This window comes from Euphorbia lathyris, chromosome 4 (genome assembly GCF_963576675.1).
Source record: "Euphorbia lathyris chromosome 4, ddEupLath1.1, whole genome shotgun sequence".
NCBI classification, from domain to species: Eukaryota; Viridiplantae; Streptophyta; class Magnoliopsida; order Malpighiales; family Euphorbiaceae; genus Euphorbia; species Euphorbia lathyris.
In genome coordinates, this window is record NC_088913.1 from 59,468,357 (window position 1) to 59,486,727 (window position 18,371).

Genomic DNA, 18,371 nt, shown 5'->3' on the forward strand with positions numbered 1-18,371 from the left:
GGGGCCCAAGACCGTTGTTTTTATTTTCAGTCCTTGTAACGGTCGTCAATCGCTTTTCGTTTAGAATTCAAGTAATTTAGGCGCACTTTATTTATTTATTTTATTCAATTACCATTTTACCCTTTGAGAATTAGCTTCTCTGGCACGCCCGCATTATTTTTACCATTTTTAATCCCCGCAAACGCGTATCAAGGTTGAAAATTGGGATATTTCGAAAATATCGCCAACAGAAAGAAACCACACTTTGAAAACATTCTTCTACATAAACCAAACCAGATATTCAGTAGCAAATGATGTTAACAAACAAATATATGGAAGCTACGTTCCATTGCTAAAAGGGGGAAATTCTCATTAAGGATACTGGTAAGTTAAGGCTAATTAATTTTGATTAATGAATATGGTGATTAGATGAAGTGAATAATAAATTAAGGAAGTGAATTTTTATTGCAGGTGGATCAAATCAATAATAGAGAGCTTTGGACAAGGAGGAAGAACATGTATAACATCAAGGGCATATCCAACAAGGGCAATAAATAGAGCAGCTAAACTGTTTTTCTTTAATAATGCAAAGATGCAAAAGGTGGAACTACTTTGGTATTTTATGCGTTAAGAAATGTAGTATTAAACTTGGATTCTTGAAATTTTTTTTTTATCTTTTATTAGTTTTGTACGAAAATAATTAAGATCTTTAGTAAAATCATGTAAGATGTTGATTATTTAAGTTGTTGATTATTATTTGCATGGAGCTCCATTCAATCCAAAAAAAAAAATTAAATATTTTACTATTTACAAAAATCCGTCACTAATTTTGTTAGAAAACAGTCATTTGCGTCGGCCCTTTAGAAAGTGTGATGCAAATGCTACATCATTTGCATCGGCCCTTTTAAAGGGCCGACGCAAATGTAGCACCAATTGCGTCGGTCCTTTAAAAGGGCTGATGCAAATGCAGTCTCATTTGCATCGGCCCTTTAAAAGGGCCGATGCAAATGACACTGCATTTGCATCGGTCCTTTTAAAGGGCCGATGCAAATGCTTTAATCATTTGCATCGGCTGACGACCAATCCAAACACATTTGCATCGAGGCCTTTTGCATCGGCCAGTGGTCGATGCAAATAGCCCTAAATGACCGATGCAAATGGCCTTTTTTCCACTAGTGTTAGCTTGAATAATTGCATAAAGGAGTTAATAGAGGTCAAAAGAACTAAAATCATAAAGACTAATTCTTCGTAATCTACATTAAATCTAAAATTCAACATTTTTGAGGAAACAACCCTTAGATCTAAGAGTCCAACACACCAATCAAGTGAGGAATTGAGCCAACACAATCGGTTATTGTTTCTTTTTGAAAGGACCATCTTGAACAAGGAGTCCAGGACTTGTTTTGGATGCCTGTTCGGACCTTAGGAAAGGAACTCAATACCAGCATGATTTGGGCATTAGGATATTCCCCAACAAACACATACGACCACCCTTCTCTCTATACCATTAGAAAAATCACTTGAGCCCAACACTTTCATTCGCTAAACCATCTTAAAAGCCGACAAACCACCCTTAATCCCAAAAAGAACCCCGAGAGGACCGTCGAATCCATAAAGAAAATTTGAGCCAAGAAAATCATCATTTAAAAAGTTTGTTCTATTGGGAACTAAAATGAAAAGACAAGCCAACAAAGAAAGGAATCATCAGCCATTGTCTAAAAAGCAGAACACAAGAACAATCATGGAAATCGCACATCTCTGTTTTGGCTCAAAAACAAAAATAATAAGCTCAACAGTCCTTAGTAGCCAAAAATTGCCTTCACTACACACCCAATCACCCTAACCCCGTTACAACCCGCAAAAGTCTCAATGAGGGTATAGGTTCCTATACGAAGTGTCAAACAGACCGATTCTCAAGTCCAATGGACACACCTATTCTTGCATTGGTTGCATGAGGGAAACAAGCAATACCCTGGACTTGGTGATCGGGCTGCAAGTCAAACATGTTGAAATTTAAGATTCAATTGTAGGAGTGAACATGGATAGTTGGAAACGATAAGGTTCTTTCTGATTACATATTTTCTCCTGTTATTGCAAATACTCCTACCTGTTCTGACCTCCGTGAAAGTTAGTGGTGATATGAAAAGAAGGAACAATCTCTATAAAGACAATTGCTTGAGGACAAGCAACACATTGTTTTGGGGGTATTTTGATGAGTGTAAAATGTGTATAATATTTTGTAACAATTTTGGGCATAAACGAACAATAATGCAACATATCGTTCTCATAATACATTGTTTTCGCAGATTATTTGTGATAATGCAGCTGCCTGTTCGGTAGCAGAATCCACACGGTGAACAAGCAGGAAAGGAGTGCGGACAAGCGAAGAACAAGGAAGAGAACAAGAACTCATGGGAACAATTTGTACCCGAAGAACTTGATCAATCATCCTTAAATCATTGGAGACCTTTCCGGAAGAAGAATTAATGCTGGAGGCAGAACAACCATCCCTCACAGAAGAAATCATCAAGCATAGCCGAACTGCTGTGCTGCAGACTGTTCCTGACTGTCAGAACAGTCTGCCAGACCATATCTTCTTTATTTTATTATATCTTGAACAATCATTTCTGGACAATTTCGGGCTATTTAATGAGCCCTCATTTTGTATGTTGATCATTCAGATTTTTGGATCTGAAGCCTTGTTGTGAAACTTTGTTTTATGTGTTTTAATATATTGTTGTTTTCTTCATTATTGTTTTGTTTTATCTCATTCAATCATGAGTGAGTAATTTACTAAACAGGTATGCAGCGGAGCAGAAACAGGTAAACATAGCAGGTTAATTCCTCTTTAAACTCATTAAGTGCGTATAGCTTGGCTGTTCAATGAGTAATTAACGATAAATTGGAGTAGCTAACCTGTTTTTAAGCTGAGCAATCACGAGGAGACTCTCTTTGCAAAGCTGAACTTTCATTTAGCACATTTAATTATGACACGGAGATGTAATTAATTAAATGTTAAGGGTTTTAGTTGTTCTAACTAAATGCTTTCCTGTTCTTAAAGCTTAAGAATACATTAATCTCAAGGAGACTTATTTTAATTATTTTTAAAGAACGTTGGGAACAAGGGAGACCTGACTCAACCGATTTTCGTGAAAGATACCTTAAGCCAAAGCTGTTCCCACTTAATGAACAAGGATAGGAATGCATGTTCTAAAACCGTTTTGTGTGTATGTTGTATACCTGTGGTTTTCTCATCTGAATTTCAATTAAACTCTTTGATTGTTTTACGTTTCATATTGTAACAAACCACTTTCAAATCAACTTAAACTTTTGGTTACTTTTTAAACTTAGCTATACATACTTTTATGGGAGTAAAAGTGTGGTTGTTCTATCCCCGTGGAGACGATATTTACTTATCATTTTATTACTTAGACCTAGTGCACTTGTTAGGATAACAATTCTCTATAGTAGTGGGAGATGAATGCACAGTTTAAATTTGCAGTTTTGTAGAACTGATGTTGCGGTTACAACTACAATTTGAATTTGCATCGTGTTGTAGTTTGGTAGAAAATGAGGAACGGCTAGGAGAAGGGAAATGGAATAAGCTTTCAACAAATTGAGAGAAAGACATGTCAGCATCAGTGATAGTAAGAGGACACATCATTACTTTTTCTACTGCTTTAGTATATTGTATAAATAGAGAGATATATAGATTTCTCACCAAATTTGTATGTCTGGAAATACTGCTTTTTAGTAGATTTCTGCTCAGACTTATGCGGGTCCAATTTGAGATTTTTCTCTCTCGACCTTGAGAGTTTATGGATTACTCACAGAGCCAAAATAGGGCCAATTATTAGTGGTATCCGGTTTTCCATTTCATACATATTTTGACATGTGTAACATGGACCCACATATATTATAAGAGGCCACACTATTTTAATTATTACGTGAGGTCACAATACACATGTCCAAATGTGAATTGGGGGTCCCCCGAGTGACATGAAAGACCCAGTGCCTAATATAAAAACTCCAAAACATGACTGTATTGAAGGAGTTACAAGAGTTTTTTAATTTAAGGTTTAATGAGGTTGCCAGGTCGATCCTGATAATTTATGGACCCTAAACGGAATAATAATTAATGACCCATTTAATAACAAAAAATTATATAAAAAAATTAAAGTATATTTCAGTACAAGATAAATAAAAAGTATTTTATTAGTATATGGTACGTATTATTATGTTCACTAAATATAATTGTTTATCCAAAATAAAAAAGTTGTTTCACAATTTCTTTAAATTATGGATTAAACTCCTATTTGATTCATGTGGTATCCAAAATTTTATCATTTGGTTAATGTGGTATTATTTTATAACATTTACCCCTTGGAGTATTTCCACAATGGACATTTAACTCATTTTGGATAAAAAAAACTAACAAATTTATTAAATTTTTTACCAATAATTTTTTTATTGTATTTTTCTATATAGACTTAATACGTGGATAAATAAGAAAAAAAAAATCAATTCCTTATTTATCTACATATTAAATATATATGGTAAAAAAACTAAATCAATTGCCGCGTGTCAAAAATTGTGTCATGTGGTAAAAAAATTTAACAAATCGATTAATTTTCCATCTATAATGAGTAAAATATCACTTATGAAATACTTCAACAGCAAAATGTTACCAAATGATATGATAAAATTTTGGATACCACAAAGCCAAATATGAGTGTAATTCTTAAATTTACTTTTAATCTATATTCAAACAATCAATTACATCTTTTGAATTTAAAATATTACTTATTGGGACCCTTTAAAACCTAAATAATTTTTAGAGCTTCCTACATAAATATCAGAATTGGTTACAAAATTACAATTAAATCATATCTTTAAAATTATTTTTTAATATATCATTATTTTTTATTTATAAGAAATAAAGTATGATTTTATACTCTAATTAAAGAAATTTATACTCCAATTTATAAATTCTAAGCTTTAGTTTATATATCTTAGACTCTTTTTTTTTAATCATCTTAAACTCTTAATTTATAAACCTTAATCCTTAAAATATATTTAAAAGAATGATTTTATTTATTTGACATAATTTAAAGTATTAATTGACATAATTGTAAATAAATTTGTAAATTCTCAATTTTAATATTTGTATTTTTTTAAGAAAAGAAATTGGCCTAATACTCCTCCAGCCCCCTTAATTTGTCCAAATTGGTCATTTTACCCTCATAACTCATCGAATGTCCTATTTACCCCCTTAACTCCATAAAAGTGGTATTTCTCACCCCATCAACTTGTCCATTTACCCCTCCCCCCCACTCATAGAATGTCCTAGTTACCCCCTTAACTTCATAAAAGTAATATTTCTCACCCCTTACAATCCATTATCGATGTCTAACTTGGTACATTTTTTAAACGTTAAATCTATATTGGTGTTATTTTGTACGTGGAGTCTAAATTGATTTTTTTTTTAAAAAAACAAAGGATTGTGAACGGGAAATTCAGAAAAACGTGGAGCCTAAATTGATACTTATCCAAAAACCATAAACCTATTTTGATACCTTATCCCTACATATAATTTCTTTAACTTGTTTATATTAATGTCCTTGTTATTTGTATCTTAATAGTTCTTTTTCTTTTCAACTTTTTTGGCTAGTTAAATTTTAATTATCTAATTATTGTAATAAACACACGAATGATCAATATAATTATCAAATAAAAACAAAATAAAAAGTTGATATTAAAAAAATATATTTTCAAACTCATTTGAATAAGTCCTATTAAAAAATACAATTTTTTTTGGCTCAAAATTGTTCCTAAAAAATAGGAGGACATGGCTTGAAAATCATGGGATTAGTGTAGAGCGTAATTTCATGGAAATTTTGCCTATAAATAACACAATACATGAAATTCGAAACTCTTCCAAATCGCTTTCTCTTTTTCCAACTCTTCTTTCGCAACTTCTGTTCATAATCTTGAGTCTGTGAACCAAAAACACTGTCAGAAACTTCTTTCGCAACAGTTGTTCATAATCTTTGAGTTTTTCTTTAGCGAGCTACATGTTAAGCATTGTCCTTATCGTAATTTCTCAATTATTTGCTCATTTGTTTGTTGCATTCAAACTTTTCATAATCAATAAAAAAATTCGCTAACTAGTTTCGCACGTCCAGTGAAACCAAATTAAACAATCAACTATTTTTTATTCATTTGATCTTGCTAAAATAGTTTCTAGCGTATTTAAAACCAACCACGAAAGTATACCGAAAATCAAAATGGTTTCGTTCAAACTTCGAAATCGAATGTTACTAAAATAAAAGTTCTAAATAATATTGAAATTTTCTAATCAAATAAAAGTAAATAAAAGAAATGTATTATAAAAATTTCAGTTAAAAAAACAAATATTGTAAAACTTACTTGGAAACAAAAAAAAAAACTATTTATAAATAATAAAATTTATTAACTCAAATCAGCGGAAAGAATATCAATAAGGAAGAGAGATGTACATTGTCCACGTACCTTAGAGAAACTTAGATTTAATAGTTCTGGCAAAATAGTGAAGTGTAGAATTCAATCAACATTTAATAAAAAAAACAATCTTCAAATCATGTAATAAAGATATATAATCGAAAATTGAATCCAATAAATAGAAATTATCTTTATGAATAACATTCATTGCCAAAAGACAAATAAATTAGTTCTCTCAACCAAACTATTCACTTTCAACTAACTCAGCGCTTCTTAATTACTTAATGACTCATTTCATTATGTATAAGACAAAAGGAATCAAATTTTAATTTCATTATGTATAAGAATCACATTCACATTCCATATCAAGATTAGTTAACTAAACATAATGAAATTATTTCATTTCCATTCTGATTTCTTCCATGTCTTTCAATCCAATCAAACATTATCTTAGATTGGTATCCTTCTCTCATATAATAATGGAAAGTTATATTCCCTTAATTTTATAGGGTTTTTTTATTATTATTATTAGAAAAGTATTTTATTTGATTATTTATTTTTATTTTTTGAAATTATTTTCATTGGATTAATTTCTTTTCTTTGACGTAATTTCTTTTTGAATTATAAATACTAAGAAATAAGAAAAATATTTTCTATGAAACACCAAATTTTAATTTTTTTCCCTCATTCTACGTATGTTTCAGCTTCGAAAATAGCTATTTATGTTATAATAATTAATATTATGTTATTTTGATATTCCAAATGGTATATATATACTTCCTCGGCTTCATATTATTTATTAAAGAGATAAAAAAAATTATTGTATATTATTTGTCACTTTAAATTTTTCATGTAAATTTTTCTTATCTTACCCCTATTAACAAGTTTAGCAGTAATTACTCTTTTTGTCTCTTTTTTTTTTGACAAGGAAGAGTCAATTTTATTAAATATCAGTAACAAGACCAGTACAAACACAAGGAGGAGGTTCTGAAATCCAGACCATCCTCTCGAAAGTAGGTATAGCTGCACGGGCTAAAAAGTGAGCAGCGGAATTCGCTGACTTACGAATAAATGAAATTGACACGTTAACTATATCCTTAATAAGGATTTTGCAGTCTTCAATAACTAGATCCAGAGCCGAATTGCCACTAGTTTCTCGCTGAATAGCATACACTAGCAATTGTGAATCCGATTCCACCAACACGTTCTGCCTGCCAGACTCCTTTAACCAACTCAATGCTTCACGGCACGAGATCGCCTCCACTAAAAAAGGATCTAGAGAGCAGTAAATAGTACCGTTACCTGCAGCCTGGAACCCGCCACTGCTGTCCCGCAAGATGAATCCATAATCGGCACTACCCAAAGCAGAAAATATAGCCCCGTCAATATTGAGTTTAAACATACCTGGCGGGGGTTTGCACCATTTCTGAGTTACAACAGCAGTCGTCACACCCGCATCACGTCCCTGACTCTGAGCAGCTTTCCAGCTTGAGTTGAACTGCATGGCAGTGGAGAAGAGTATGGTAAGCGGCATGACTTGTTTTGACCAAACTTTATTGTTCCGATTGAGCCATAAGAACGAGCAGCAGACCGCCACCGTACCAGTTTCTGACGGGAACAATAATCTCAGCTTCTCTCAGAACTCCCTAAATGAAGAGCAAGAATCTCCCAGTCCTGCAATGCTAGTCAGACCCCAGAAAAGCCGAGCCTGACGATAGCCAACTAAAGCATGGAAGTCGTCCTCCTCCGATTGTAGGCATGTCAGACATAGGTTATTGATTGGAACCCTTCGAGCAGATAAAGCGCACAACGATGGTAAACAGCCAGCCAAAGTTCTCCAAATTAGATTTTTTACCTTGGGCGGAACCTGAAGTTCGCACACCGAATCCCAGTTAACACCGGCAATTGTCAATGAAGAATTATTACCATATTTTTGAGCCCACAGGTGTTTATACGCACTTTTCACGCAAAACTTGCCTCTTTTTCCCCAGTACCATTCCCATGCATCAGACACCAGACGGAGACTTAGAGGAATCCTCTGTATAAGTTCTATATCCCGATCCACAAAGATCCCATTGATTAATTCCAAGTTCCACTCCCCCGAAGGTTGTCGGATGTTATTCACAGTTTCCACTTCCAGGCCCGGAAGGCGCTCACTGTCGACAAAAGGATGGTCAGGGTCAGGTAGCCAAGGGTCTTTCCATATGTTAATAGACTCCCCTGTCCCAACAACGCGTCTAGCACCAGAAATAACAAGTGACTGTGCGACATGTATATATACTTCTCCATATAAAGCTGGGCTAATTACCAAGATCCGCCTCTAGGAAGGAAGAAAAGGGAAAGTACTTAGCCTTATATACTCGTGCAAGTAATGAATCTGGGTTAGTTAGAATCCTCCAGCCTTGTTTAGCTAGGAGAGCAAGAATAAATATGTGTAACTTACGAAAACCCAATCCTCCTAAGCTTTTTGGGGGCACACAGTTTCTCCCATGACTTCCAATGCAGGCCTCTCTCCTCAGAACCAGTTCCCCACCAAAATGAGTTCATCATTCTTTCTAGATCATCACATAGAAGTTGAGGTAAGAGGAATAGACTCATAGCATAGGAGGGGAGGGCTTGGATAATAGATTTTAACAGAATCTCCTTACCGGCTCGAGATAACATTTTTGCCTTCCAAGCTGTGACCCTTGCTCTGACTCTGTCTGCAATGTATTGAAACACTTGTGTTTTACTTCTTCCAACTAAAGCCGGGAGACCAAGATATGTTGCAGTGCCCAGCCCCATTGGTACTCCAAAAACTGAACTCAAGGTCGAACGGAGACTCGCACTACAATTTTTGCTGAACGAGATTGGGGATTTGGAGAAGTTTACCTTCTGCCCAGAAGCTGCTTCATATTCGTGCAAACACTACTGAACCGCTAAGCATTCTTGCTTTGTCGCTTTGAAGAACAAGTAGGTGTCATCTGCAAAGAAGAGCTGAGAGATTGACGGGGCTGATTGAACTATCCGGCAACCATGGATCTGACCCTGAGCTTCTAAACTTCGCAAAGATGCTGATAAACCTTCTGCACAAATTAAAAAAAGATAGGGAGAGATAGCATCACCCTGACGCAGGCCACGTTGTGGCAGAATTGGTCCAATCACATGATTATTGTGAGTAACATTATATCTGACCTTTGTAACACACTGCATTACCAGAGATATCCACCTGTCATCAAAGCCTAACCTCTGCATCATTTGTGCCAAAAACGTCCACTCAACCCGATCATAAGCCTTAGCCATATCAAGCTTAAGAGAAACATACCCTTGTTTACCTCGAGTTCTGTGCTCCAGGAAATGGTTTACTTCAAACGCAAGCATAATATTGTCCGCAATAAGTCGTCCTGGGATGAAAGCGCTCTGTGTAGGTGAGATAATAATATCTAGAACCTTTTTCAGCCTATTAGCAACTGTTTTTGCCAGAATCTTGTAGATAGCATTGCATAAAGCTATGGGCCTGAGATCTGATACTTTTACTGGAGGAGATTTCTTTGGGATTAGAACAATATTTGTGTCATGAATACTTTCTGGAAACAACCCTTCATTCAACCATTGAATGCATGATTGAATCACATCAGGACCTACCAAGTCCCAATATTGTTGGTAGAAGCATGGATTAAAGCCATCAGGACCGGGACTTTTATCAGGATGCATTGAGAAAACTGCCCTCTTTATCTCATCCGCAGTATACGGTTGGAGAAGTTCAGCATTTAGTTCCATTGAGATTTTTTGGCTGAATATTGTTTAAAATATATTCAGCGCGACACCCTGAAGAAGTGAAGATTTCTGTAAAATAGTCTGAAATTAGAGAAGGTAACCCTGTCTCCTAGTCGACCCAGTTTCCATCCTCATCTTTCAGTCGTCGAATTTCGTTCCCTATGCGCCTACTTTTAGCAGCAGAGTGAAAAAATTTTGAGTTATGATCACCAGCTTTGAGCCAAAGGGTCTTGCTTCTCTGCTTCCAATAGGCTTCTTGTTGGAGGAGAAGCTCATCTAGGCGATTCCTAGCAGCCAATAGTGCTTCGACCGCCAGCCTATCAGTACGAGATTTTAGTCTTCTAATTTCTGATCTGCAGCAATGAATTTCTTTCTTAAACCGACTGCGAATGTTGTTTCCCCAAGCTGCAAGTATTTCGCCACATTTTTCCTGTTTAACTAGAAGTCCTCTGGCATTTGAATGTTGTCAGGCCAAAGTTATCTGGTCTTTGCAATCAGTTTCTTTTATCCACGCATTTTCGAACCGAAAGCGGCGATACATAGTATCAATAGTGTTAATTAGAGACAAGAAGAGTACCATATGATCACTACATTGAGCATCTTCATTCAAGACCGATGCTGAACTGAACTGCGAAAACCAACTATTATTAGCAAGGGCCCGATCAAGTTTCTCTTCTATAGCATTTATTGAACCACGACCTCTTTTCCACGTGAATGGATAACCCTTCATACTAACTTGTGACAATCCACAATCTGTAACAGCATCACTGAAGCCCCTTAGCAAGGCAGGGGGGTGTCTGTTACCTCCTCTCTTCTCAGATTGAGAGAGCATATCATTAAAGTCCCCAATAATAACCTAGGGATCAGAATTATTCAAGCTAAGACTCCTCAATAACTGCCAAGAATCAGCCCGACGCGACCGTTCGGGGAAGCCATAAAAACCGGTTAATCGATACTCCGGCAAACCTAATAAAGTGACCCTGAAGTCAATGAAATTAGAAGAATAACCAAGCAACTGAACCGAATTAACAGTTCTCCACAAGAGCGCTAAGCCCCCTCCATTGTTAATTGGATCAACAAAAAACAGGCCCACAAATGAAAGCTTTCGTTTCAAAGCTTCCACCTTAAGTCGACTGCATTTAACCTCCATTAGAAAGATGAACTCGAGATGTAAATTGGCAGAGAAATCCACCAGCTGACGAACTGTCCGGGCATTCCCGATCCCCCGGCAGTTCCAGGACAGTATACTCATGCTATCTTGCGAGTCGGGCTACCACGACTCGCTTCTGGGATATTTTCAAAACCTTCCTCCAATCTCTCTGTGTTATTTTCCTCACAATCCATAAGATTTTCTGAGCTTCCTTGTGTATCTTCAGCTAATGATCCTGAGCGCTTGCGTTTCGGGTCAGAAATTTCAACACCAATATCTTCTAGCGTCTGATGGATATACTCCTTGTCTTCAGAAGTTGCCTTACCCTTATACAGTGTCTTAAAACCTAGAGGAAAGGCTGTAGCAATTTTCGGAATACTAACCTCCCATTCACCTGGACCGGCCCCTGGGGCAAACCCTGAAGTGACTACACTGTTTGTCTGAGTGAGGTTCTGGAGAGGTCGGCTAAACAAAAACTTTGATTGCTTAAGGACTTGGGAACGACGGGTAGGGGCTCTAAGCCAGGGCCCATATACTCTCTCCACTTTCATCGGATCAGCCACTTGTAATATAATGTGACAAAATTTATCTGCGTACCCTATATGTCCACAGACAAGCAAAAGGTTGGAAGTCGTTCATATTTAAAGTTTACCCAAAAAATATTTCCTCCCTGAACATTTATTTGCATTTTCCTCTTAAGCGGAGCAAGTACATTAATTGAAACACAAATTCGTAGGTAGGTACAAGAGGCCCCAGTGAAGTTATTCGGGTCAGCTTCCACAAAAACACCCACATAGTTACCTATGCTGACAGCCACCTTTTCGGACATAAAACCGACAGGGAGATCATAAACCTGCATCCAAAAATCAGTGTGAGACAAGTGAATATCTAAAGGATTTTGATCCTCCTCTAGCCTTTTTAGCATCAACAATTGTTGTTCAAAAGCCCATGGTCCACCCTGAATTACCATATCCTGCTCCCATGGGCGGTAGAACTCAAAACGGAACAAATTAGGACCTAGATCTTCAATGAAAATCCCTTTTGAGGGACTCCAAACATCGGCTAATGTAGATTTTATAAATGAGGTCTTGATTGGCCTGTTTGTTAAAAAAGACTCTATCAAACACCAAGTTTGGGGCCGAGATTGAACTTCGGCAGCATCCGATTGAATAACTAGTCCTGATTGAATTTCCTCCTCTAAGGTGATTAGAGGACTCCTGTCAATAATCTCCTCCATCAATCAACAAGTGAAGATTGTAATTTAATTTTTAGGTCACAAAAGTCCCCTCTTGTTTTTGGGGCTTTTTCTTTGAAAGAACTGTAGAAAAGAATTTTGTTTAGGGATTAAAATCTGCAGGTTCTGTTTTGTAAATTAATAAAACTCCAAATTTAGGTTAAAGTTAGGGCCAAATTTGTCTTTTTTGAAATTCAGTATAGGGAGTTTAACTGAACCAAAGACTAAGGGAGGCGGACGACGATGGTATAACTACGCGGATCGTAGTCGGAGGCAGATGACGACTGCAGAACCAGTCGGATCGGAGTCGGAGGCGGAACGGAAGGAGGCAGAAAGGAGACGAAACGGAGAGGCGGTTGACAACGGAACCAGGCAGGCGAAGTTTTAGGTCACAACTACCGGAAGGCGACGACGGTGGAAACCACAGGAACAGCGACAGCGGCGATGGGAGAGGCAGAGCAGAGACGAGGCGGAGCGGCAGGGAAGAATCCGGCGAAACTGCAGATCCAGGAAACGTAGACGGCGAGGGCGGCGGAACTGGCTCGACAAAAGCGAGATCTTCTCAACTTCTCCTTTCTCGACCTAGGTCTTCTTTAAATCACTCTTTTTGTCATTTTAATTGTTCAAGATATGGTAAATGGTGTAATATAACTGATATTATAGAAAATAATGATTATTAATAAAGAGAGATAGATGGTATTTTGATATATTTATTAGAAATTTAATACAAATCAATCATTATGCGATAAATAATATAAACTATAGGGAGTAATATATAACAAAAAAAAATTATTAATTATGTTAATTTTGTGTAACCTCAAAGTAAGCAAATAGTTTTTTGATTGATCTGATTCACTTTAATCGTCCTAAATATCCAATCATTTTTTAGCTATACGTTCTACAAACTTTCTAGGGCTATATTTTTTTTTCCAAAACATTTCTAATTTCTAATTTCAAGAAAGAAAAAAATCTATGGATCCCATAAAAAGCTCTTCTACATCATCATCAACAGAAGAATTCAAGATAGCCAATATACTTTGCTTAATTTCAGAGATTTGATCATTGTTTTTCTCAATGTCTTTTTGAATTCTCTCCAAGAAAGTTTCGAGTTTATCTTTCCTGCAAATCAAAACCCTCGGAGTTTGTTCATCATCAACCTCCATCAATTCAGCTCGTAAAATAGAGAAAAACCGATTCATCTTTTGTTCCTGTCTCAAACTGCTTTCAAGTTGTGTTTTAAGCTCCTCAAATTTCTTAGTCTGAGCTGATTCTAAATCATTCAATTGCTCAATCATCTTCATAACTCCTTCAAATTTCTTCCTTGGAATGGATATATCAATCATGTGGTGTTGTATATTATCAAGAGCTGTATACAATTTGGAAGCCATTGAAGGAAGGTCAATTAGAGGAGTTTGTCTGAATTTATCTTGAAATTTCTTCCATGTTAGAGCAGCCACTTCATGATGAAACTCAAAGCTGATGTGTTCTTCATCACCACTACAACAAACCCTATTCTCCATCACAAAACTTTAATAAGAAAGAGCTCAGAATTTACGATTCTATTTGGTGAAATTATGTGATTCAATCGTATGATTATTTATAGTTATGGAAGGTTCGAATTCTAATCCTAATTAGATTCAGAATTTGTAACCGATAAAACTTCAATTAATTAGGGATAATAAATTATAATTCTACAAGTCCTAATTAGAAAATAATTTCAATTTGGATAAACATTCACTTTGTGCTTTAATGCTTTGATTTAAAATCACAATCAATTTTATCCTTAAAATTATGTGAATTACTTTAACTGCCTACTTGTACCACTAGTTGCAAATGATTTGTTTGAATGATAGCATTTCTAGCATTGTTATTAGTTAATTATCAATTTAGTGTAAAAGATTAAGGGCTTGTTTGGTTCAACTATTAGCTGTTTGCAGTTGTAGTAAGTTGTTAGCGGTTGATGTTAGCTGTTTGTTATTAGTTATTTAATTACTAGTGTTTGGTAAAATTATATTGAATTGTTGCTGCTTGGATTTATAAAAGGGAAAATGTGAAAAAAAGCCCATAATGTTTATAACTAAGAATAATTTTACTCATAACATCTAAAATGGTGCAATTGTTAGAGGTAAAATTGTTTTTGGCTGCCAACATTAGGGATATAATTGCACAATTTTAGACGTTAAGGGTAAAATTGCTCCTGGCTATAAATATTGGGGGTATTTTGCACCTTATCGTATTATAAAATAAAAAATGTGTTACACAAATTAATAAAAATAATCTATATAAAAAATAAAAAATTTATTGAATGCAACAAAACCTTGTTCGTCCGGTAATTATGTTGTAGAAATATAAATAATGTTAAAGAATAAACATATTTTGTGAAAATAAGAAAGATAATTTTATCAATAACAAATAACTATAAACAGCTGTTTATGAAGTTCCAAATAGAAGCTTTTCGTGAAACGCTCCAGGACGTTGCAGTTTCCAGAGAAAATACTAAATGATGCGGTTATATAAACATAACCAAACGCTATATTTCATGTGGTTTGGAATGAAGCGCTAAACGCTCCTCCGAAAAGCCGAAACAAACACCCTCTAAATTTCCTACTTGATGTACACATAGAAAGAATTAGAAATTATGGAATATGAATTACCAACAATTGAGAAGTTCTTGTTAAACAGAAAGTTTCACTTAAATAGAATCATAGTTAGAATTTGAATTGGATTGTGTTTTGCAGGGAGAAACATTTTCCTCAACCAAAAACATGTTTCTTGTTTTTCAATATTCACAAACACATGCTTGGAAACGTAGGAGTTTAGTTTCCAAAATGGACACGAAGTGCTCGTTTGGTTCACCTGTTAATGTTCACTACAAGAAAACATCTACTTAGCGACAGATGTGGTCACTAATGGTTTTGTCCAGTTGCAGAAAGTAGCGGAACAATTGATGGCCATTTTACCGTGTGCATTTTCATTCATCAATGCAAAATAGAAACTAATAGAAAAAAAAGAAATTAAAAAACCTAAAAAAGAAAAGATTTATATAAATATGACATTAAAAAAGAAAAACCTAAAATTCTTCTATTCTCGAACTAACCCCTCTCCTCTCTTCTCTTCTGAACTCGACTTAAGCCCCCTCTTCTCGCTTCTCTACTCTCTGGCCTAAGTCCACTCTCCTCTCTTCTTGTCAGACCTAATCCTTCTCCTTTCAGACATCTGACCTCATCCCTCTCCCTTCTATATGGCTTCCTTCTTCGATTAACTCTAATGGAGCATATTGGAGCACGCGACATATTTTTTCTGTATTCTGGATTTGGTACCTAAAATTGAACGGTTGAAATTCAAGGAGTTTGAAAAGATACTAGAGGAAAGAAGAAGGAGAAGCGGAAGGTTATTAGCTTTAACCTTCTTTTTCTTAAGGTAGCAATCCTTTAGGCACTAGTGCCCTAGAAATTTCAGTCTTGATTTTGTATGATTGTAGATACTTATTAGGATGTTAATCATTGTGGATTTTAATGATTTGGTAATTAATTATATTTGTGTGTGCGTTTTGTCTCTGAAATAGTTTCCTAGTTTCAATGGAATTCCAATTTCTATCTGAATCTCCAATTTCTTAAACTCTGTTTTTTTCTTTCTTACTAGAATAGGAACAAATGTGATAACTTATTACCTGAACTTGGTCACGTGTCCAAACCGTGATGCTGATCCGACGTTGTATTTGAGCCTACAAAACAAAATACAGGTCAGACCGGGCCGGAGTCCTACAAACCCGCTCTGATGCCTAAGTCAGTTTTTGAGTTAGGATCGAATGGAAGGGAATGGAGTAGTTTAGAGATAGTAGTTAATGTACCAAACCTTGTGCATATACTTGTGTACTTATAGTGTTTGGTTAAGTTTAAGGTTGTCATCTTCTCTATGAATCCTTACGGAGCTAGGATTCCTGATCCCTTAAGAAATCCATGTTGGTGTGTCCTAGTTCATAGGCATTGGTTCTTATAAAAATGTATTTATGTCACATTAATAAAGGCATTAATCTAGTTCATTCATATCTTGTGCTGTAATATGAATAGAGAATCCACTGATTGACAATCGTAAAACCATATCCCAAGTCTATTCTGTCATGGGAATGATTAGGACCACAAACTTGTATATTAAATGATTGTATAGTAGTAAATAATACTAGCCATGACACTTGTTAAGTCAGTTTTGAATATGGGTACATGTTGCACACATGTGACTGGATCGATCCGCCCGAGAAAACTACATAGTGGTTGTGTCATTAGTTTACTTAAGTAGGCCTCTAACTGTCTGCAGACCATATTTCATTATAATATCAATGTGGGATCCGGTTCACCTTGACATACGCCTAACAGGATGCCAAATACGGGTATGATTGGGTGAACAGGTGAACACGTTGGTATGGATAGTGAAATGATGGAATTACCACTCACGTAACAGTGAGATGATATCACAGGCCCCTTGATAAGTGAGATTGATGAGTGTATGGCCACACCTAGATAAGTAGTTTGCTTATCTGATTCATTAATCTAGTTAAGATCAAGAAATATCATAAACAACAGAGAGGATGACAGTCGCCATGCCTCTGGTTTATCATATCGATATCAGATGGTAAAAGACGTTAAGAGATAACTATAGGGTCTCTACATCTTTAGACTGCTAAAATTCTATCTTGGTTAGGGACAGTATGGTTTGCTAGAACCCACTTACTGTTTGTGGGCCATAAGCCCATTGCTAACTAAGGGCAGTCCCATAAGATCGTGCACATCGAACATCTGAGTTAGAACTTACAGAACGGTATATTGGAGAGATGGAATTAATTAATTGATTGGCAATAAAATGTCAAGGTAATTAATTGGTGGGTAATTAATTGATTAATTGATACTTTGTATCAAGGTAATTGATTAATGGTTTTAGGAGTTGAGTATTTAATTGATTAATTAGTTTACGGGATGAAATTAATTAATTTATAAATTAATAAAATGGCATTCAGTGAATAAATTTGTTCAGGATAATTGGTAGCCTCACTTTAATATGTTACTTGCTGCGGAGGGGTTTAGAAGAAATGTGGTGGGATGGAATAAAAACATCTTTGGCCATATTATCAGAAGAAAGAATAAACTTTTAAGCAGAATCGAAGGCATTCAACGTAATTTGGAGATTAGATTTGATCATAGTTTGGATGGTCTTCTTAGATCTCTCCAGAAAGAATTGGAAGCTGTGCTAAGGCAGGAAGAGTTACTTTGGTTTCAGAAATCTAGGAAGGCTTGGATCAAAGATGGAGATCGCAATACCTAGGTTTTCCATCTTTCTACTATTATTAGAAGGCAGAGGAATCAGATTGATGCTATCAAAGATTTGAATGGAGATTGGGTTTATGAGGATGAGGATATTCGTCACTTGGCCCTTAGTTTTTATAAAGATTTATTCAAAGAGGAGAGTGTGGATCTGGATAAAGCTCTTTCTAGGACTACGATTGACATGCATATTTAATTTTAATTGAATTGATAATTTGTATAAAATTGAATAAGGTTAATTTCTGAAATTGGCCCAATAGACCGTGACACCGGTTTACATAGGGAGGGCTAAATTTTAGATATGTGACGACCCTAAAAATTCAATGGGAGCGAAATTGTAATTTTGCATTTAAATGGATATTAACCGTTTGGGCCTTTATGGACCTTAGTCACATATGGTAAAATTGACGATTTCACCCTAAGTAACTCGACTTAACTTTATTAGATGATTTTGGAA